This window comes from Caloenas nicobarica, chromosome 3, assembly GCF_036013445.1.
Source record: "Caloenas nicobarica isolate bCalNic1 chromosome 3, bCalNic1.hap1, whole genome shotgun sequence".
Lineage (NCBI taxonomy): Eukaryota > Metazoa > Chordata > Aves > Columbiformes > Columbidae > Caloenas > Caloenas nicobarica.
Genome location: NC_088247.1, coordinates 8,834,073 through 8,858,844, shown reverse-complemented (window position 1 = coordinate 8,858,844; position 24,772 = coordinate 8,834,073).

Genomic DNA, 24,772 nt, shown 5'->3' with positions numbered 1-24,772 from the left:
AATAAGTTATTGGGCACCACCTTTTTGGAAAAAAAGTATGTTTTCCAGCCTACTGAAGCTAGACTGCATCAGTACAAGACTGACTGATGCTCTGCTGTTTTGATTACCTCAGCTGAAGAAATATGAGAGTCAGTCCTTTCCTCTGAGATACAAAATTACATGCACTTCTCACTAGTATAACCTGTACCCTACCTCATGTATGCCCTACCTCAAACACTTCTTTTATTAACCTTACTTTGTTTCAAAACTTAATTCCTCCAGGTGCTCTGTTGCCACATGATGGCAAAGGCTCTTTAGTTTAATAGCATCAAACCCTCCTTATGTCCTTTCCACCCGATGAGGCTAAGGCTTCTCTTACCTGGTTGTTTTTCACATCCTATCACTCAGCTAAAACAGGGGCTTGAGCAGGCTGAGTAGGGACTGGAACACACTGAAAAGAAATCATTTAAATCCAACGAGACTTTGCAGCAGACAGAATAGGGTTCAGCTGCCATTGTGGTGAGAATTTTGCAAGCCAAAATTCATCTTTTGGTCTCCAGAAGCTTACCTGTCCAATTCTGCAAACTGTTCTGTTATTTAGGCAAGTGTTATAGTCGACCTCAGTGAGAGCTCAGGCTGAATCTACAATGCGTAGGTCTGTGCTCTGTTTCTAGCAATAATTTGCATAAGAGTATTAATTTCCAAAACGCTTCACATGCTTTATACCCACAAGACCATCTCTGGATGGAGAAGACAGGAAACCGGAAAATAGAGTGTGGGCGACCTGCAGAAATAAAGGAAGATTCGGACAATACTGACATTTGGGACTGAAACCCTGGTTTTATAGCACAAAGATCATTGGCAAAGAGCTACATAGCGACATCCATCAAGGTCTGTGTAACCCTGGATGTCCATCTACCAAGGGGTAGGTGCAGGACTGGAACCTTTCTATACAGGAGTGGCCAAACTTCAGTATTCAGGTTTAATTCTGAAGATAAATGCATAGAACCTTATCAACTGATCCACAGATCCTGGGAGATTCAGTGACTGAACTAAAGCTACTAATTATGTACCTGCAATTCTAACAGTTGTTTGCAACCGGATCCTTAAAACACTCCCCAGCAGCTCCCTTGTGCTCCCCAATTTCCCTAAACACAGGGAGATCTGCACATTTTAATTCTGTTCTAGTCAAGGTAGTTTTTTAGTGCACCTTGCTCACCAATAGTACTATCAGTGACATGATAAATACCTCTCAGGTATCATTCATCTTCTCCTTCTTGTTATTAAGGTGAACTGTGTGTGCAGCACAACATTTTGTTTTAAAAGGACTTGGGATTTTCTGGAGAGAAAGGAGGAGATTAATACAATTGTCTGCTCTTATTCTGGAGAAGGCAGGTGAAAGAGGCAGAAGTCCAGAAAAGCAGGAGGGGACAAGGTTTGCAAAAGGTCCTTAGTGTCTGAGCTTCTTTATTTAGTATGAGAAAAATACACAGCCAACTCATTAATGCCTGATTAATAGCAGGGTAAAGAAAGAGGCTCTGGGTCGCTCAGTGTCTTTCTCATGGCGATGATTTGAGGAATTGCATCACATCTCCAATGCTGAGCCTGAAAAGCGATGAGCTGAAACCCAGCATCTCACCCGCTTTGCAGGCAGTGGGCAGCAGCGGGCAGCAGGCAATGGGCATGGGGACGCTGGGCAGCAGGCAGCAGCAGGCAGTGAGCAGAGAGAAGCAGTGGGCAGCAGGTAGCAGCTGGCAGCAGTGGGCAGTGGGCAGCAGCAGGCAGCAGGCAATGGGCAGCAGGCAGCAGCTGGCAGTAGTGGGCAGTGGGCAGCAGCAGGCAGCAGGTAATGGGCAGCAGGCAGCAGCGGGCAGTGGACAGTGCGCAGCAGTGGGCAGGCAGCAGCAGTGGGCACTGGGTGGGCAGGAGCAGTGGGCACACAGCAGCGGGCAGGCAGCATTAGCAGGCAGCAGCATTAGCAGGCAGCAGGCAGCAGCAGCAGCATTAGCAGGCAGCAGCAGGCAGCAGGCAGCACTAGCAGCAGCAGGCAAAAGCAGCAGGCAGCAGCAGCAGGAGCGGACAGCAGCAGGTATTAGCAGGCAGCAGCAGCAGCAGCAGGCAGCAGTGGGCAGCAGTGGGCAGCAGCAGCAGCAGCAGGCAGCAGCAGACAGCAGCGGGCATTAGCAGGCAGCAGCAGACAGCAGCGGGCAGCAGCGGGCATTAGCAGGCAGCAGCAGACAGCAGTGGGCAGCAGCAGGCATTAGCAGGAAGCAGCAGGCAGCAGCGGGCAGCAGCAGGCAGCAGCAGACAGCAGCAGGCAGCAGTGGGCAGCAGCAGGCAGCAGCGGGCATTAGCAGGCAGCAGCGGGCAGCAGCAGCAGGCATTAGCAGGCAGCAGCAGGCAGCAGCAGCAGCAGCGGGCATTAGCAGGCAGCAGCAGCATCAGCAGGCAGCAGCAGGCAGCAGCGGGCAGCAGCGGGCAGCAGCGGGCAGCAGCGGGCATTAGCAGGCAGCAGCGGGCAGCAGCGGGCAGCAGCGAGCACTAGCAGGCATTAGCAGGCAGCAGCGGGCAGCAGCGGGCAGCAGCAGGCAGCAGTGGGCATTAGCAGGCAGCAGCAGGCAGCAGCGGGCATTAGCAGGCAGCAGCAGGCAGCAGCAGGCAGCAGCGGGCAGCAGTGGGCATTAGCAGGCAGCAGCAGCAGCAGCAGCATTGGCAGCAGCAGGCAGCAGCGGGCAGCAGTGGGCATTGGCAGGCAGCAGCAGGCAGCAGCGGGCAGCAGTGGGCATTAGCAGGCAGCAGCGGGCAGCAGTGGGCATTAGCAGGCAGCAGCAGGCAGCAGCGGGCAGCAGTGGGCATTAGCAGGCAGCAGCGGGCAGGAGTGGGCATTAGCAGGCAGCAGCAGGCAGCAGCAGGCAGCAGCGGGCAGTAGTGGGCATTAGCAGGCAGCAGCAGGCAGCAGCAGGCAGCACCAGCAGGCAGCAGCGGGCAGCAGCAGCAGCAGGCAGCAGCGGGCAGCACCAGCAGGCAGCAGCGGGCAGCAGCACCAGCAGGCAGCAGCAGCAGCAGCAGCATTGGCAGCAGCGGGCATTAGCAGGCAGCAGCGGGCAGCAGCAGCATTAGCAGCAGCAGCAGCAGCAGCAGCAGCGTCGCGGCGCAGCCCCCTCTGGCGGCCAAAGCCCGAGTGATCACCGGCAGCGCTGACATCCCGACCTGCCGGTGCAGGCGGATTCACGCAGGCAGAGGGAAAAACGGGATGAATATCACCAAGGACTATTTCACCCTTTTTTAACTAAAACATAAATGGCATTAAAAACTGTAAAAAAGACTAAACCTTTCACTTCGGTGTTTCTGCAGGACTGCAAGGCTTTATTGATGCACCTAAATTAAGCAATGTTGCTTTTGATTACTTAAAGTTTATGCTTTTGAATGTGAAGTCTGACTGAATTGCATTTTATAAAAAACTGATGCTGTATTACACTATTTAAATAGAACCGACCGTACCAGGGGCTAAGCAAGCAGGGCTAAGACACAGGCAGTGGCGACTGTGGCACGAAACAAGGAAAACACAAAGAGGGAAGTAATAAACAGTGCATCCAGCACAGGCGAGCAGCAAAAGAAAGATCTAAGGAGGAGAGTTCATCTTGTCTGGCAGTTTCATCTGAAATGCAAATACATTTAATTGTTTGTAAAAGGGAACTGAGAGCACTTCTGCCTGTAAAGGGAAATTTTCAAAACCTTGAGATCATGTTTATGAAACAGAAAGGTGAGCGTAAAATCTTTGCTAAATCAGGAACATTGTTTCATAAAGAAGTCTCTCACTGGAAGAGAGACGGTGCTATATCTGCTGTAAAACAACGAGTATTTACAAGGGAAGAATGTTGACTGTGCCATAATATTTTGCATTGCTTCCTATAATTCAAATAAGATACATTTCAAAATACATCTTAAGATCTGTCATGTTTTTCTGAATGTCAAGCCCAATTTTGTGTTACCCCTTAGAAGACCTTTATAGGATGTGGAGAGATCAAAAGATAACAAAAGCACAGTCCCCTAACTTAACTTAGATCCTGATTCTACATATGGATACACACATAGGAGAAGATTTTCATTTCGGAACAGTAAATATTCATGTCTGTCTTCCACAGCAAGTGTATTTCAGAAGGAAAGAAGGAAAGTTCTTAAAAATTGAAAGTTGCATTAAAAAACGAGCAGAACCATACAATGTACATACAGAGTCAGGTTACATGTTAATGCACAATTAAGGATCCTTTCCAGTGGAAGCACAGCTCTCCTGATCAGAACTCCTTTGTACAGAAATCCAGGATGTCTCTGGTAGAAATCCCGGATTCTCTTAAATTGAATCATCCCCCTTTTCAGTACTTGCTCCATCCTCCCCGCTTCCAACCGATGGCATCTGGCATTAGACCTCAATCACTGTACCACAAAGAAATAATATCAGTATTGACATTCACAACTTTACATAAATATACCCTAATAAAGGTAAAGTGTGGCAAGTAAATAAAGGTGACAACATAATGGTGCACACACTGTTTAAAGCAAAAAGGGAGCGAAAAAAGCTTCATACTGGCTCTTGATAAGATTAAACATCCTCCTCTTAAGGAAGGAACTGAACCAGAACTGATCGGAGCTGGAGTCAGCGGAGTTTCGGAGCACTGCACGGCTGCGAGGAGGGTCATTCCAGTTCTTTTGGAAATCGATTACATTCCCCAGCTACCTACTGTTATATTGCACCAGGATATTATTGTACAGTCTTGCTACACAGCCCTCCATTATAGAGCAGTTCTATTGGCATTTCAATGTTCAATGAAGGCTAGAATTGCCACAGAGGTTTCAATTAAAGAAAATTCAAAATGAAAATGGAGAAAGAAAAAAAAAAAAGAAGAAAAAGGTTAGGTTGAAAGTTTCCAGCAAGGGTATTTATGGCTGTCTGTCACCCTCTCTTTTTTCTTTCTCTCTCTCTCTCTCGGTAGCCTAAAGTGCCCATGTAAACAGATATTTATTTTGCGGAGTTCTTGGGAGGAACACAAACAGCACTGTTCCAGTGGTGTAGTAATAAGGAAAAAATAGATATCCTTACCCGTTTGGTATAAGCTCAATATTGCCCAAGTTAGAAGGGGGTAAACTACATTTACCTGTATTCACTCCTGGCTGCATCACCGCAGGATGCTGCCAGGACACATCAAAAGTTGTTATTCAGTCCGTAGCAGGCTGTAATCACTATTTTTCCTAACTCCTAGTCTGGTTAAAACACCCTGTGGTACCTACCACAACCACGCAGGACTCCATGGATCCTTATCTAAACCGAACAGCCCAGCAGAACAGCTTTTTACTGGCTACTTTATGGACATCAACATACAAAACCTGAGCGCTGCCCTGGTTAGCGGAGAACACAACGGCTTGCAAAATGTGGCTTATGTTTGCCTCTGCTAAGGTTTGATTTTTTAATGTTTTGTCTTCCATATTAATGGTCTGAACAAACTGGGTTAATTGCTTTGTTGGCTGTAACAGACCCTATATTTGAGTTCAAGATTAACGTTGCAGCCAGTTTCCAAGGTGATGGCCATTTAATTATTGTTTATGTAGAAGTGATTAACTAAATGCCAAAAAAATCCTGGTTAAAACTTGAAAACAAGTAGGGTCTGTAAAAAGCGAAACATAAACCTAAAGAATTCAGGCAAGCATGTGAGATCCTGCCTGTAAGAGGGCTGAATTCCCTTAAACACTTTTGTGTCAAGAATATGCTGTTTACAATGAGTTTACAAATCTTTAATTGCACTTTCACTGTTCAATTACATTCTTTAAAACTTTGCGCAAGACAAATCTGGAACAAGAGCCCATCACAGAGGGCAACAGCCATATCTGAGAGGGGTTTTTTTTCATGCACAAGTCTCTAATCCTTATTTTTACATCTTGATTGCATTTCACAATAGCAACCAGGCACTCCAGGCAGTGTTTTTAGGGCAATTACTACAATTCTCGGGTGGTCACTCTGCATTAGATTTCATGCCTTATAAAACAACATGAGGTGTGCTATAATCACTCAGAAATATACAGCCTTTCATGTCCTATTGCTTAATTAAGGAGGGTGTTTTGCAGTACAGATATTATTGCTAGTCTGTGGTTTTTAATTTTACTATACAGTAAAAGCACCCTAATTCACACCAGTAACGGGCAAACCTGCAAATTAGTGCATTTTCTGAATTAGAAAATAAGTGAATAAACTGCAGAAAGGAAATCTAAACGTGAGCACTGCAATATTAAAGGAAACGTGCTCATTTATCCTGGGAAATATAGCTGAGTCTCATTCTGATGATATTCGATAGCATAACACCTTGGATATTTTTAAATATAATGAGGCTTCAGACCCCAGCCCTACAATGAGCTCCCTGTGTGCGGACTCCTGTGCAAACACGGATTTCGGCAAGGCCTCCCAGGAGAGCTATCTGAGCATCAGTACCAGAACGGGGTAACAAGATCCTGGAAAGAGTTGTTGAGACAGGAGGGGTTTCTGGTGATTAACATTTCTGGGAGGTGGTGAAATAAAAGTCAGTGATCTTCCCATGACTTTTACATTAGCGTATATACTGTAACTTTTAAAGCTACACTTGATTTTTTGAGAGACACTGATAAGTAGATAAGACGCTAAAGTTGACCTAGTTGAATAAAATATCTATAATCTAGCCAACAGTGTGCTGTAATCTCCATTTCTCTCTCTCCTTTTAATAAATCCACTGGCCTTTTTGCTGGGATATGTAAAATGGCCAACTGCACAGACGATGACTCCCAGAGTAAAGTGCACTTACCTCTTTCTCGCTGTACCACAAGTTAATAAAAGTTTTGGCCCCAACGCTCACCTCAAATTATTTTGACACCAGCAATTCCCCATGTGCAGACAATGAAAAGCACAATTTCTAACAAGTACCAGCCATGCTGATGCTCCGGGTTCAAAGCCTGGTGGTTGAAGGCCATGGGACAGCACGTAATGAGTACAAGGGTTTATACAGAATCTCCAACAAGATCCAAATGTCCTCTTCTAGCATAATAGTGACTGCTGAAGGAGCCGTTATCTCCAGCTTGCTCTGTCACCCTCCATCAGCCCTGCCTGGCCGCTCTGCTTGTCTCACTCCTCATGTAAATATGTCCTAACCCACCTTGCATGAGCTGGAGGGGACGAGCAACAACCGCCTATTTAAGCTGTTTAAGCCAGCCTTTGGGCAAGGTGGGCAAGTTGGATAAGAGGTTGTTGGACAAGTCGGCCAGATGAGATTATTGGCCAAAACACCTGTCCACCCAAGCGCTGCGCAGCTCTTGTTGACTCACTCCAGCACTCCAAGAGCTCAGCCAGGATTGTGGGGTTTTGTCCTGCCTTTGGAGAGTTTCAGCTCACTGAACTCCCATCTGCACCTGGCTAGCAACCATTAATGCCTAATAATTATCATCTCTAGTCTGGTGGAGGCATGATTAGCAAATAGCTAATTGCCTTGTCTACTGGAGAAGTTCATGGGGTCATCTTTGCAGCTTCAGACAGGAATCCTGAATCATCCATAGAGAGATTGCCCAACTCATCATAAGGGTGCTTCCATAACTGCCTGGTTTATGATGCTTTGCTGCTTCTTTCCAAGCAAATCCTGCTAGTCCTATGCTATTATACCAGTGCTCCAGCCTGAACTAGCAACTTCTGGGTATGGAACTGTTATCCCATGGAGAGGAAGGGAATTTGTGACCTGTCTGGGAGCCAGGTTGCATCCTAGATTTGTAAAGAAGAAGTGTGTGATGTCCCTCCTGAAAGTGAGGAAACCCGGTACTCCTGCCACAGGAATTTCTGGAGGGAGTCCAGTGGTGGGCTATGAAGATGATGAGGGGTCTGGAGCATCTTTCTGATGAGGAGAGACTGAGAGAGCTGGGGCTGTTCAGCCTGGAGAAGAGAAGCTGAGAGGGGATCTCATCAATGTTTATAAATATCTCAAGGTGGATGTCAAGAGGATGGACCAGACTCTTTTCAGTGGTGCCCAACGGGCAATGGGCACAGACTAAAGCACAGAAGATTCCATCTGTATATGAGAAACTTCTTTCCTTTGAGGTGCCAGAGCCCTGAACAGGCTGCCCAGAGAGGCTGTGGAGTCTCCTTCTCTGGAGACATTCAAACCCGCCTGGACACATTCCTGTGTGATCTGCTCTGGTGAACCTGCTGTAGCAGGTGGGTTGGACTGGATGATCTCCAGAGGTCCCTTCCGACCCCAACCACTCTGTGATTCTGTGAATTATTCAGTGCTCTTCAGTCTGATTTCTGACTTTTTGTGACCATAAGCCCCAAAATTACTGAATACTTTTGAAAACTGCTTTGGGTCTATGACCCACAGCAGCAGTGATCTTAACAGCCTGTCTGCAGTGCAGTGTGAGGAAATACTTCATTCTATTGACTTACAATTTATATGCAACATACTTCAATGAAGCACACTTATTTTTTTCTTCCCTTTGGGAAAACAGAAGCAGGGGTGAAATGCCTGCTCCGGTTTTATTTATATTCTCTGTAATCATAAATATCTGCATTCTTCCAAGCAAAACAATCCAACACTGCAATCTCTTATGCCAGGTCCGCTGCTGCACTCATTCTAGTCAGTGGCCAAAATTCATACGGATTTCACAGGGAACAAGAGTATGCTCTCTCTATAAGCTCTCCTTATACATCTTGCCATCTGTGCTGAAGTAAACAAAAAAAGCCATATTAAAATCAAGCTCAGCTGGAAACAGAAGGAGGGAAGGAAATACCAGCAATTGCTAAATATAAAACAATAAACGGTTTTAAAAGGTGTTACAAAGAGTGGATGGCTTTTTAAAAAAAAGTTACAGCTACACTATACATGACTTTCTTAAACAGGCCCATGGTGAGGTTCTTTCTTTAGTGAATATTGCCTTTATTAATATAATGTATAAAATAATCTATAATATTCATTAACAGTATAGACAGAAAGCAACAATATTTTAAATTATCAATAATTTTTCTCTCATGCAAGAAGAAAGATTTCTTCATGAGAAACACAGCCCTGTTATGGGCTGCGTGCATGCTTAAATTTGCGCTGTTTCACTTAGCAGAGAACCGCACAAGCCCTGGGATTTATCCCCGAAGATTTTGCTCAGGAGTAGCAGAGTGAGGCTCTCATTCTGCAAAATACGACAGCATGGCAAAGACTTCAAATCAGCAAAGTACCCCTGTTTAGGAAAATATACCTAAGACAAGAAGCCTTAGGCATGTGCTTATGTGCTTCCTTGAATCAGCCTGATTGCTGTAAGTATTTTCCCTGAGGCAGAGATAAGGTTTACAGACACAGGACCCAAATTTGGGCCAACCTAAAGATAATTTAAATGCATCTCTTTCCTCTCCCTCTCTTTGCTACTGAAAGAGACGGGTTTGCTGCACATCTTACTCCTATCTGCCTTTATTAGGCTTTTTATAAATGTGTAAGGAAAAAGAAAAAATAAAATTCAGCATCCCAGACTCTTCTTGGGTTTAAGATCTTAACAAATGAGGACACAGCTGGGCTACTTGGTCTGTGGATTTGCTAGCTGCAGGATTAAGTCCAGCTGAGCTGAAGTTTATAAACCAAGTTATTGACTTTAAAAATTCTCATACCGCTTATCAAAACACACCATATTGAAAGAATACCCTTCCCAGCATCAAATGTGGTAAAGCTTTCTCAATTATAGGCAGCCTCTCCCCATACAGTCGTCCTCCTCGTAACCCTACGAGGCTCCTGCATCTACTTTATTTCAAGATTCACTCTCAAGTTGCTCTGAAAAATCCTTTTCTGTCTTCCATCCCAAACAAGCAGGGTCTAGGGAGCAAAAGGTTGGTTGCATATAGCCCAGCGCTGAAATGCGAAACAAATAGTGGCACATCAGGCATCATCTTCCTCCAGCAAAGCCTGGGTGCCATTAGGTGCCTCCCACCTAAAAGGATTTGTTTCTAGTCTGAAGTCCGCACGGTGCCTTTGTACAGTGCTTTTCACTAAAGGTCTGATCCAGCTGCCATTAAAATCAATGAAAAGGCTCCCATTGACTTCAAAGGAATTGAGATACACCATATATTGCAGTAGATGAAAAATACCGAAGGAAAAACCTCTCTTTTTTTATATACTTTTGATTTTTATGGAGTCTTCATCATAACCATGTTCTGAAGGAAAGGGACTGGAAAATTTTCCAAGTCAGGCAATGCTGAAAACTGCAAAAAATCAAAGTTCTTGACAAGACACTTTCCCAGTTATTACAAATTGTATTTTTTCTGTCAAAAATTGTTTTAAATAGCAAATATGTGACTAGTTAAAAATCCTAAACTACCAACACAGCCAGGAAAGTATTTTAAAATATATAATCCTTTGAGGCATTCACATTCTTTCTGCCCACTTACTCGTCAGGCACCAGACCTCCAGCTCTGCATTTCTGTGACTTCGGAGCCTTAAAAAAAAAAAAAAAAAAAGGTTGGATATTAGCGCTTTTATTGCCTGTGTCTATAGGGAGGATCCCAGCTCCTGCCTCTCAGCCCAGTGCTCTGTGACAGACGTAAGAAGGGATAACACATATAAGAAAGAGAAGGATTTATTAGAGTAGAGAAGAAGCTTGGGCTAGAAATCCAGCTATGAAGCTTTATAGATGCATATATTTAAAACACCTTTCAGCAGCTTTATATACCATTACAGTTATTGGATTTTTCATCATTGACTTAGATATGAATTATTTAATTAGAAACTTCAATACTTGCAAAACTTTGAAACCCTTCCGCTATTATTCTTATTCAAAAAAAATATTTGCACCTAAGAGAATTTCCCAGCAGTCAAAACTTTTATTGAAAGCAGTAGTAAAACTGAGGTAGGTTATTCAGGTAATTTGGATCAGGCCACACTTTGATTCAGATTACATCTGGCTTTCCTTGAATGTAGTGACCCAACATTTGGTTATCTTTCAGTGAATATGATTTTCTACCAAATTATTCCCTCTAGATTCTCTGGAATCCAACAGAAAAAAAAATTGAAAGCATCCAGACACCTCTAATTATTTTAAAACGCTCATTTTAATTAATTCTCAGGTTTTAAAATATTTTATAATTCAGTATCTCCAGCAGGTCCTTCTCTTTTTTTCCCCCAGCAGACTACTTTGAAGGAATCACAAGCTGCTGAAACTCTACCTGGGGCATTTGTCCATTATGGAAAGGAGATCACAAAAGCATTTCACATCCTGCTGTTCTGAGTAAGAACAAGTCTGTTTCTACCCCACATGGTAGGGTTGTACGCATGGTGGGTTCAAAGAAGAACGATGGGGAAAATACTCCGGATATCGGATGCAATTATATGATATGTATAATCTGCTGCAACCACGTAACTTACCTAAGGGATCCCTGCCGACCTGCGCACTGAGCATCTCCCTGCAAGGAATTCCCATCCACCACAAAGTTCTGCAGATGAAGGATGTGGGGAACACTGTCCTCTGGGGTTAACCCCTCGCACCCTGGGACACCCAGAGGGGACAGCATCCTCCAACGTACCCCGACACAGGCACTGCGGGCTTGTGCTGTAAATCCTGACGTGCCATTAGCTGAAGTGACTTGTTCCTTAAAAATAAAGGTCAAAAGACAAGGCAGGATGTGCCTCTAAGCAATTTATGTGCATTACATGAAATCGCCAGGCGGATGTTTTGCCATCCTACAAATGCACCGTACCTGGTGTTCCAGGGGCACGGAGACCGTTCACAAAGAGCAGCAGTGGATCTGCTTACTGAAGAGCAATTAAGGGTGTTACAGGGGTGGACAGGCTGGTTCACAGAGCTTTTCTAAGGGGAGATATGTCTTTTTATTCCATATAAGCAGTGAACTTGCAGGCGCCTGCAGCCACCCCCCCTCCTGCAGACAGCACGTGGGCTGCGTGGACACCCTCGCATGAATTCCCCCCTCACAACCACCGTCCCACCGCCCATACGCAGAAGATCACTTATAGCTCAGGGACCTGGTACACGTCGGCAGGATTCGCTGTCTGTGCTTGAATCCATCACACATTCCACCTTCTCACTGTCCTCTCGTGTGGGCACAGGTGGCATGAAATCGCCGTCAGACTATTCTGCACTGAAAGGCACTGGTTTGAAAAACACTTTTATTGGTATCTATCAAAATATTACTGTGAGCTAGCAGAAAGCACGCTGGACATTCAGGATCTGGCATCATTTAATGTATGCCTTCTTTTCTTTTCTTCCTAGAGAGGAACACACGTTCTATGGAAACATACCCAGCTTGACACCAGCCGGAAAACAAAAGGAGAGTTTGGGTGAAGGTTTGAAGAGCTCGGGGTCGCAGCTCCAGCAGTTCGCAGAACAACAGCCCCTGACACTGTGCGGGGAGGGAAATGCTGTGTTAAAAGACAATAATAAGCCTGTTTGATTTGGAGTCGTGATAAATAATGAATGTGAATCACAAGGACAAGGTAACACAGTAGTTTTCACTGAACCTAATGTGAAAATATTTCCTCTTCCCCCTGCTTTGTGACTGAGCGAGCATCACCGTGACCGCTTTGCCTTTATCAGCGCCGCGACCCTGGGAAATGTGGAGGCTGGAAGCAATTAATTTTGGGACTCCAGCCCTGGACACACGAACCCGCCTGCCCAGCTCCACAGGAGCAGCTGAAGAACAAGCGATTACTCCTGGAAGTCAAGTGAAGCACGTGCATGTTTCTGGCTGAGGGTTTCTGACACGAAGGAGCCCCAGCTCCCCGGGATGCAAGGATTAGTTTTTTATCCCCAGTGCCTAACAAGATATTGCTCTTTAAAACAGTCATTGGTGCACAGAAATAGGAAATACAAATGCCATTTCCAAGAGAGACGAAAATGTTTTCAGCATAGTAACGACTATCCTGCAACAGTCTGCACTGGTGAGTGAACAGAGGATTACGTTTAAATTCAACATTCTTAATGTACATTTCTAATCTTAAATTTCTAAAAAGATTAGCCATTTACAGGCTGAATAACGGCTTCTGCACCCATTCCAGCTAGTATAAAGATCATAAAGGTTAGCAAACTGTGTGGATCGGAATATAAACTAATCGGCATCTGGGATTAGGAAGAAATCTCCTCCAATTCATTGGTAAAGGCTTCCTCAAATACTAAATGGAGCCCATTATACTGTTTGGCTGTTAATAACTCAGGTGACATTTGCCATATGCCATCAAAGAGCCTAGGGTCAATATGGATTTTACCTCTGTTAAGGCCTGCAGATTCGGCCTCAAATTGTGAGTCCACAATTCAATAGCGAGATGAGCATTCCCATTTTTAAACAGTTTTTGATAGCGGTGGGGATTATTTGGGAGTCGTGCGATGCCAAGGTGCAAGGGAAGAAGCCACAGAGGAGTGAAAAGAGTGGAAATAAGATTTTGACATAGGACAAATATCAAAGTAGGTGATTTTATTTTTTTCCTTGCCAACTGTGCTGAAGTTGCCTTTTTTAAACTGAAATCACTGTGTATCTCCAATCAAATCACATTCAAAGCAGTTATTCTAGTGTGTCCCTAGCTGCATTTCCACAGTAATTTAGGCACGTTATTCATATGCTGAATTTCCAACAGAAAGGGAAATAAACCAGAGGAATTTTTTTTCTGTAGTTATAAAGAAGTGCAATGAAGGTTTGACCTTAAAGTAAGGATAAGACTCACCATGTTCCCCGTTGTTTTTTCTGGAATAAGGTTTGACAGCCTTATATAGGTGGAATTAAGTCTCAGTTTCTTATGCTTCAGAACCTCTAGGACAGTCACACCTTGTGCAAGAGGGGATCCAGAAGGTCATTTCAGTGCCTCTTTTTGGAGGGACCATCTCTCCCACTGAGAATTAATGAGATCTGTTCAGGAGCAGCGGTAGCCCTTGCCCAGAAAAAACAAGTTGTATCCATGAAATTGCTTTTTCCAGAGCTGCCAAGCATCCCAGCTAGGCACCACCGTCTCTCCTCAACGTCTCTTGCTGCCGTGCCTGTATCCCACATGTACGCACCTCCAGCCAGCCTGTGCCATCCTTGCAAGATGCTGGTGGAAAGGTTACAGAACCATAGAATGGTTCAGGTTGAAGGGACCTTAAAGATCATCTAGTTCCAATCCCCCTGTCACAGGCAGGAACATCTTCCGCTAGACCAGGTTGCTCAAAGCCCCATCCAACTTGGCCTTGAACACCTCCAGGGAGGGAGCATCCACAGCTTGGTTGGAGAGTTACATTTTCCCCAGAAGAATCCAACAACTAGAAGCTTTTCCCAGGTCTATGATTACCATCTAAACCCAGATGTCCATATGTATCCTACCTGGCACGTGCCAGGGGAGGATGTCCAGGGAAGAACGTAAACCAGAGAGGTTATGTGGCAGTACCCCGCTGTCACGGAGGCACCCCAAAATAAGTTTAGGCGGACAACAAGTCCAAAACAAACTTTATTCTGGCTGGAAAAGTACCGCCGATAAACCGATTAGAAACGGGGTTTATACAATTAGTTAGCACTCCGATAACATAAGATACAGGTTCGGATATTAGGTTAGGAGATTACTTGGGGTGCAGTGAAATAAGAATAATGAGGATCCACGGCGTGCATATATGCACTCACAAGAAAACAAACCAGAGCCCCCTCTGCCCCATTTTGCCCATAAGAGATAAACACTTGCCTGTCCCAGACAAGGAAGTTACACTCGCCTACCAGGCGAGGACTTATTAAAGCATATATTCAGTAATTGATCACTCACCCACACACGGAGGTGAGGCGCTCCCAAGCCCGGGAGGTTACCTTAGAGGTTACCTTGTGTTTAGCAGCTCTCCAGAGATGTTTTTCCTTCGGGAATCCATCCCAGCCCTTTCTGAACCCACGTAAACTTTCGGCATTCAGAGCACTCACTTTTGTGAATGTCCTGTATAGAGAAGTCACCCAGCACAAACCGTGAGCAGAACGATTCCCTCGGGCTGTTTTGAAGCCGGCACGTGTGATGTGCCTGCGCTGGTCCCGAGTCCAGAGGTGATGCTGTGACAAGCCCGGGAACCCTGCCAATCATGGGGTCTGACAGAGCAGCCAAACGCGTTCCATTTCCAGGAACATGAGAGGTTATTATGGTTATTTCTTGATGCTGAGCGAGGGTCTGCAAGCCCACAGGCCTGGTACTATGCGAAATAAAGGGTCTCCAGTGGTTTCTCCCTGGGCTCCAGCCAGCAAACACCTGCTCACGTACAAAACTCTCCATTCAAGCCAAAGGGACGACACCTGTGAGCACTCACCCCCGCGATGATACCTGTCTGGTTTCCCAGCTGGGAGAAAACACGTTCCAAGCTGTGCCGAGTGACTGATGTGCTCCGTGCTAATATTTGTTTCACAAGTCATAAATCTGCTTCGCTCACGTGGTTCTGGGGTAACCATAAAACAACCACGGAAGGTGGAAACTGCAAGAATTTCAGCCACCTCCAATGAATGATAACTCACTGTAGTTTGAATATTTTATGCGTTACTAAATCCAAACTTAAATGAAAGGCAACTTTTAAAAGACACTAATATGATTTCTGAGCCTCTGAATACCTTCCAGATCTATCCTTTGAGCACTGAAATTTTAAGCCATAATATATACAGGCCTCATGTTGTAAAATACTGAAAGCCCTGAGATATGGTTACAAATTGATATGGAGGGTCCTCTGCCTGGGCTTCACATCTACATCCACTCATTGCCAGAAACTAAGGTGGGTATTCACAAAAATCATTAAGATGACTTCTGCAAATCATTAAGATAAGAAACATAAAAGGCAAAGTCCTTGCAGAAAATTGCATGTTATTAGAGAAGTAAAAAGACAGTTCTATATTAAACACTTTCTCTAAAAAAGTGAGACTAGTAGCAAACCATCTTTCTGAGACAGAAGGAAACTTAACATCTCCGAAAATACCCAAGCACAGCATGAGATAGAAGGAAATATACTTTGCAGAAATATTACTGCCTCTTCTTTGAGGAGTATGATGGAGATCTCTCAGATATGGTGATTCTGTCCAGCCACAGTACACGGGGATCGTGATGGAAAACACAACAGATAGGAGTAGTTCTTGGAAAATTTCACATGCTTAACTTGTGTGCAGTCCCCTGGAATACATTCATTTCCCCAATATTCACACACAAAGGGTTTCAAGATGAAGAAAACTTGCATCCAGGTAATGGAAGAAGGGTATTCTCCTCTTCCTCTCTGAAAAGGCTACAGGATGCATTGCATTGCATTGTGCCATTTCAAAACGGTTGTAAAAGTCTGTCCCTAGGCATAAAATCTGCTCACTTACTTTGTAGCAGTGCATCAGCTAATGAGCTCTTATTTGCCTTTCCGCATTAAATTACTTGTTACAGGTAGGAGGAATTTTCCAGTGGTGGGTTAAAAGAAATAGAGTAAAAAAAGCACATTAAGCAACTTTTCTAGTCTGTTCTAATTCAAAGGTACTTGACTGTCCTTCTAACACAGAAGTACTAAACTCACACATCAAGCCAAAGTTGCTGGCAAACTCCGAGGAAAAGGTGCCCTTTTCTTTCACCGTCAGACAGCGGCGGTGCTGCCGTTCTCCTGCGTGGTTATGTCATCTCTGAGGTCAGTTTTCTGCTTCTTGAACACGACTTGGCTGTTTATGAAACGTGAAACCAACGGTCGGTAGCAACTTCAAGAAAGAAGCCTTGGGCTAACAAATAATAAAATACCCTCATTTCTGCCCACAACGAGAAAAATCTACAGAGCCACCACCTAAGGGCTTTCATTGCCTTCGGCACAGAAGGAATCCACACTCAGACTGTGCAGTCTGAACATTTTCACTCACTGAGCTCGTCATTTATTTTGGTGGCACATATCCCTATGCGAGACAACCTTGCCAGTCATCGACCCCTCTTTAGATTAAACATGAAAGGGGGTCTATCCTCCCGTTAGCACAGGGAAGATGTAATAATATGGCCCAAATTAATGTCCTAATCATTCCTTGACAGAATAGAATGTAAAATATCCCAACTCTATCACTCCAAAATCATACAGTCTGAGTCTGATAATTTGAAAATTGGCGTTGGTTGTCAGGGATCTCAGATTTTAGCTGAATTATTCAGAGTATCGGGTACCACCTCACAAATTACACTGGGGCAGAGGAGAAGGGAAACACAAGGGGGGAACCTCAATGGAAATCTAAACACAAGGCAGCTCAGGCAAACCTCAACTTCTTCCCACTTATTTACTTACAGAAGAGCATTTTCCTTCAAGAGTGTTTGCAGAAAACACTATCTTTGCGCACACTTGCTTGAATACACATTCGTATAGGTTTTCATTCTTAGCGTTTTCTGGGGCCCTGGTTACATTCTCCAGCCAATTTACTGATATAATGTGTTTTTCTCTCCCTCTGGCTACCGTGAAACAAAGCGTCAAAAGGGACGGGCAGGAAAAAAATTCCTCTCACTAATGTTTTTTTTTCTCCTAAATACTGAGGAATTCTACTTCCCTGGCACTGTTCTCACTTTTTACATGCGTGCAGCTATGTACATACCACAGCCTACTACCTCGTGCTCTGCACAAGGGATATAACTGAATAGGGTTATTCATAACCAAACCCTCATACTGCTCGGCCGTTGCCAGGATTTTCAGTCTGTGCTCCTGAGGCTGTGATTAGTCCTAGAGAACATTATGAAAATCAACCTGGCTAATTATTACTTCAAATAACCGAGAAAGGAATGCAATAGATTCTCCAGGAAATACTATAAGAGAATCAAGATTTGGGTATTTGCATTTGTTTGTTTGTAAATGTTCTCATTAGCTCATCCGTAAGATTCACGTTCCATGCAAGAATTACCTGGGTAAATTCTATAGTGTTCAATGAAAGAAGACAGATAGATCATCATATCAGCCCTTTTGGATACAAAAGCCTCTACATTTCCAAATGCCAAAATTTTGAGCAGAATATTCATCACAATATTGTTGATCTTATCCTTATTGACTATACAAACCTTTCATAGAAAGTTTCACAGAATTTAAAAACAGAGCTGAGAGTCTGATCTCCTATATATCTCAAAGCAATGTTTTATCTCTATTTTAAACCCCCAAATTAAATCACAGCAGTTTAGTCCTTGGGAGAGTAGATTTATGTATAAAAGGAAAAGAACCTGTCACTAATATCCAAGACGTCTGCAAAAGAACAAATGAACTAAATGCAAAACATTTAGATGATCCCAGTGTGCACACTGTGCCTGGTGTACTAGAGGAGCTGTGTAACCTTCAAGACCCCTGCCAAGCTGACACGAGGCAAAAATCCCAAACAATTCAACTATAGGAATTAGTTTGACCATAAATAAATATGAAAGCAAAATACAGCACCCAGGCACCCCTGGCTGGGAAGGGGGGAGTTTGCACCAGTGCAGAACACTGGCAAAAAGCCATCCAAGGCCTCATTTCCAGCCACCCGTTCTTCTCTGATGCTCCAGGGCGATGCAGAAAAATGAAACGACTCCCAGATAACCAAGATATATGTGGCCAATTTCATCCGAGAGAAAAAAATAAATCCCTCCTGACAGTCTGCAAGACCTCACCAAAGCCACGAAACAAGAGAATGATTATTTGATAATAATTATTCCCTTTCAAAACTGCAAGTGTTCCGAGGATGCTGAGAGCAACACCGGCAGTGCCGGTCCCCAGAGCCTCACGGGGGGGCTGAAGAACAGGAGGAGTAACAGGTTCTCAGACTGCAAGACAAGGAACTGCCACCCATCTCCCAACAAAGCTCCCACTCACACATGCACAGAAAGATGTACAGATTTTTCCACAAGGCGGATGAAAGCCTGTGTTTAAAAATACATATTTAACACCCTCTTAAACATCCCTACCTGTGACAGCTTCTACAGGACAGTTTTATTATTTAGGGCTTTGTAAGATAGGAAATCGTGTTTTCTTTTAAGGGTGGATTTGTCTAACTTAAGCTTGCGACCACTGGGTCCCGTAACGGTGTTTGTCAGGTCGATGAGGTGGATGCTCACTCTTGGGTATCTTTTCCATGGGTCAGTACCCACCTGCAGTGGCCAAGTCACTTCTCGGCTTCTTCCCTGAGGAGCTAAATAAGTCGAGCTGCTTATCCCTCGTGTTGTCACGCTTGTTTTCTGAAACCTTTTTCATACCTTTCCTTTGAACTTACCTTAAGTATTTCCACACTGCTTTTGAAACGTGAACACCAAAACTCGACACGGCTCCTAACAATAGCCTTACCACTGTTGTGCATGCGGGCAACATCAAATCCTCTTATCTGCTTGATATTACTCTTTTTTTTTAATATATCTCAGGATTGCATTGGCCTTTTAGCCACAGAGTTACAGTGAGATTTCATTTTGAGGTGCTTATCCAAAAAGAATCCTAAATCTTTTTCAAAGTCTTTGCTTTCCAAAAGAGAGCCTCCTGCCCTGTGTAGCCTCTTGTCTTCACTCTTTATTACATTGCCTTGCACTTAGCTAATATTCAAACCTTTTTTTTCCTTTTAACCTCTTCGTTAAGCACTTGAGGTCACTCAGCAATAATAATTTGCCCCTTTATCACTTATTCTTCCATTTGTTCACCGTTAACCTGTGCCATGTGTAAACCTGATGCTGTATAATTGCTCTGATCAGTGATAAAAACATTTGGCCTTTAGTCAAAACTTGATTCCTAGAGGAAAAGGAGTTTTATATAACAAAGAGAGTGCAAAGCATTAACCAAATCAAAACCGGGAGCACCACCACCATTTTCAACCTGACTTTTACCAGGCATCAAATATACAGGAGGAAAACTTCTCGTTATAGTTAGAGCAACGATGCCACCCCCTCTCAGGGTGTTGTGATGATGATGATGAACTCCCCAACACCTGTAAGATGCAGGAGGGACAGTCTGTACACCTGAACCGCCTACCTCATACGTCAACTTCGAGGCAAATCTCCTCTCTGTGAACCTACTTCTGGTTCTTTCCACAGCCTGGCTTACGAGGTACTTAACATTTACAGGAAAATTCAGTATTTAATTAAGTTGAGTTACATCCCAGCATTGTGCTGAGATTGTTTTGGAGGCCACGTAAATATACAGAAAAAAAATGATGTGTAGCTGCTTAACCAAAATATTATACCACAAATTTGGGTCCCTCTATTAAATGACAGAATGGCAGCATCTCCTCTCCATGCCCAGGGTGTCACAACACTCTTTCACTCAGAGACGAAATGAATTATTTGACAAGAATGGGGGGCATGATGTGTCTCCTACAGGAAATGTGACTGAGTCATTTATACTTTTTGTTCTCACCCTCTGTTCTAGTTATGCCACAGATGGCAGAAAATAGGAGTCAAACCAATTTAATACAGACATTCAGTTCAAAATGGCATGTATTTTAGTTTTCCCTGTATAATTATGAGGAATACGTGGAAATATATTGTCACTGTTTTAGACAAACAAATCAAACAATGCAACTCTCTTCAAAATCACCCTGAAAGTTCAATTCCTCTTACACCCCCCTCATAAACCAGTGTAGTGGAGTTACTTTGACAAAACTCTAACAACTGATGCAATGACTTCTATGGCAATGAAAACGCTTCTCCATATGACTGAGTGGGACTAGAGGTGACTGGAAATAAAGTTGTTAAAATCTTCATAAACTTCCAAAAAGTTCCAACAAAATCCTGACTTTTCTGCTATTCCGAACCATTAGAGATTTTCACATCATTCAAGACAGAGCTCTAGACTGCGCCAATATAGTGAAATAGATCTTACTTTTATTACTGCCCATCAGAAATCAAAATCACAACTCCAGCAGAACCTACTTCTGTCTTCTGGGGGAAGTTTTAGCAAATGGTTCTGTCATAGCTAAGAGAAATCAACTCAATATACTGCTTGCTCTTGGAGGATCAGACTCTTCTCATTCCCTTGACAAGTCAGGGACAAGGAAGTTTTGGCTCACACACCTAAAATCACACAAATCTTCATTGCACCAGTTCTGAGCAAATTACTTCATAACCTCTGCCAACAGAGCCATGCAAGTATCTGCAAATAGTCTGTGGTCAGATTAAAAAGCTAAATGCCTGAGAGACCCAGGGATATGTAAAATCTGGGAGTTAGAATATAGTCCTCTTGTGACAAAAAAAAACATGAGAAAAATGGACCGATATTCACGACATTAATATCTACCTCATCTCTTGGTAAAATAATTCTACGCCTTCTATAGGTTATCACTGAAACAGTGACCACCTGACACTTGTCTTTTTGTCTGATGACTGATTTGTATCAGAAGAATAGCTGGAATAGCTGCCTGCCTTGACGACGTGGAGGTGTTTGGGATGGATGAAGTCGAGGATCCCTTTCCATCCAGCTCCCAGGGACAGGACATTGTACCCGCCAGCTCTGCCTTCCCACCCTGGTACCAGCTTTGGTCCCTCAGCAGAAGAGGGGAGGTTTGCTCAGCAAAGGAGGTATTTTATTAACCACGCTGTGTCCACAGAGTTCAATGATGTCTTTCACCGAGTTCCACAGGTTGGCAGTTTTTAGCGGTTTTAATCCATCCTAAATGTATAGTTTGGCAATTAAGTCAAGCTGCACACCTCAAAATTACTTTAAATATCGCTTTCTTGGGGGATTGTCTTTCTGCTAAACACTAAGGATAATTGTAACAGATACATAGAGATGAATGCTAAAAGTAGCAGTGAACAGTCTTTATACTTCAAATAAAAATACACGATTAAAAAAATATAAGATATCTTCCTGATCTCCACTGACTTTTTCAGAACCTTTAAACCCTGGAGATCTACAAAATATCTATTACCATATTTTCTAGATTTTCTACTGTTATCTGTTACCACTTTCAGGCAGCAGAAAATGAAACCATCGACATTAGTACCCAGGTTGTAAATCTGTAATTAAGGAGATCTTCACTAGCTGAATGCAGGAGTCAAACCTTGCAGTTAAATGTTTGGGTAGCAGGCATTCCTCTTTGGTTATGGCTTAGAAAAATCTCATACAACAGTTTTGGAGACCAAATTTCATTACCTTTGAATGGGCTCAACCTCCATCAGAAAGTAAGAAATTTTTAGTAACAATTTAAATAATTATATTTTTAATCCCTTAAATTAAACAATAACTTCACTCCCTGGGGCATGTCCAAACTTGGGAGACAGGGTTTATCCCAAAGTAAGTGGGAAATATTATGGGAATCCCTTTGCAAAATCCTGGTACCTGATTACTGTGTTGGTCCCTGCAATATGCCCGCAGCTAATCTAACAGCATTGCCATCAAATATTTTGCAGACTAAAATGAAATCTCCAATGAGATGAATAGATCTGTGTGTCTTCTAATATTTTATCAGAAGATGGACTTGATGCTCTGACAATTGAAGACACCATTAGTTTCGATATGATCAGCAAAGACAGGGAAAGTTGTATTATTCTCATTCTAATACATGCCTTGTAAAATAATGATCTATTGCTACAAGAGGAAATCTCTTCTTTCAGTGGAACAAGCTTTACCAGCCACCAAAGTCTTGCAGGGCATCAGCCGCCTAATCCAAAATTGGGATTCTCACAAACAATCCTCAGCCTGTCAAGTACAACCTGGTAATGGATTCTATTAAAAAACCCCACTCACCCATCCAAATATAACCCTCACCGCGGAATATTTGTTTTTCTGTAAATAGATATTTTGTTTTATTAGTGTTTTAAGGATCCTTATTTTCAGTGTTATGACTTGAACACAGGTTTGCTTCCCCTAAAATATGCGCTGAGTGAGAGGACAGGATTTGCCGAATGCTGAGAAAAGGATGTGAGCAGCAGAGCTTCATTCCCAGTGCCAGGAACAGCGTGCCAAGCACAGAGGAGTTTCTCCAGACGCAGGTATTAACCTTAAATTTTTAAACAACTTCTTGCACCCTGTAACTCCACTGAACCATGAGCGGAATGCCCCCAAATTATTTTTCAGCCACCTGCCCCTCTCTACAAAGCCCACCTGCTGATGCCTTTGTCTCAGAAACAGAGAAAAAATTTCTTTAAAAAACCAAGAATTAAAAAAAACCATAAGTGGTTTCTTGCCACATTACTGAAGTTACAAAAATAAGAAAACCAAAGCAAGAAAATTAATGTAGAGTACTATATTTAATGTAATCATATGCTTATTCTTCATGAATACACCATTGAGGCTCAAATTCTGAGTTAAACTGGTTCAGATTGAGAAAAAAGTCACTGAGGATCAAGAAATTATTTGAAATTCATTACCTGTAAGTGAAATCAGAATCTGACCCTATGTCACTATTTGTAAATCAGGTATTTAACAAAATTTGAAGGGAAAACTAAGGTCAAGATTTGAACTCTTATCTTCCTGAAGCGAAAGAGTACAAAAGTACCTTCCTAAAATGAAAAACGCAGAAAATGGTCAGTATAAGAGACCTATAGAGCTTCGTAGCTTTAAAGTGCTGTCCAAATATTAGCTAAATCCTTACTATAAACCTGTGAGGCAGATAAGATGGAAGCACTTATGCTAAAAATAAATAAAACCTAGAACTGTCTCATCTAACTGTAAGATTTTATTAAAAATAAACAGGGCTGGTTGGTATCCTTAACCTCAAGGTGACAAAACAGAGTACTAGGCACTGGAGGATAACGGCAGAAACTGGTACTCCAAAATCACTGTGTCTAATTAAGGATTCCAAAGAATCTCTGCTTTACGCTCTCTCCTGTCTCGAAGCATTCGCTGCGAGAACATTCAAATGCCACCGGGAGACTGACATGCTACTTGTTAGGTCAACAGTCCCATTGAGACTTCTTCTCATCGGCTTCTGGGTCAACTATATACGCTGGGTAAATAACACCGCGCCAGGGCAAATAACACCAAACGGGGCTCTTGTGTTTAAAAGGGAGAAAACTAAAGCGGGGGGGGCGGGAAAAGCTGCGTGGAAATCGGAAGAGTGTGTCGTGTGTGCGCTTGCTAAATAATTCAGATTTAAACGGTTCTGAACTTCTGACCCTCACACTGCGACGTACAGGACTGGAGGTTTCAATGTTAATCCACGATATGTTTAAGGACAAAAAAAAAAAGTATGGAGCGTCCCTGTTGCAGAGTGAGGCCATATTCTGCTAAAAGCATTCTAATATTAATGATGATGGCTGGTTTTGGAAATGTTTTAGTCCGCTGCAAGAGCATGTTTTCATTTGTGAGGTTGGGAAGAGAGAAAATGAAATTGCGCTTTGAACGCCGCATCCTGCCAGGCATCGGGCAGCGTGTGTCCCTTTTTCAACAAAAATGTGCGTTTGCCTATTTCTGCGGGTTGTGTGCTTCCCTCCTTTCCCCTCGCTTTGCTCAGCTGTCATTTGGCACAACTGCCTCCCTTTCACCACGTTACGGCACATACTTCTCCACGACGCATTTTTAACTGGCAAAGTAACGAGAAGAGAATTTGATTAAGCTTATTTTTTATGCTTACAGGAAATATGAAAGACAAAGTGTTCCACGTTTAAAACTACGGCATGTGCAGCATGTGTGCACATCGGAAAGATCTCTACAAAGCAGCACGCACTGATACAGGATTGTACAGAATAGAGAGGCAGATGCAGATTTCCACGCGTAAAATCTGTAGCGACTCCAAGCTCGATGGATATTAAAAAAATAAAGAAGAAGAAGAAAAAAAATCAGCGGTGCCGGGAGAGGATCGTACCAACCTATTCAAAGACTCCCGTGGACTTCAAGAGGCTTTGGATCACGCCCCCGGAGAGAGATGATTTAATAAAGCGGGGTAACATTT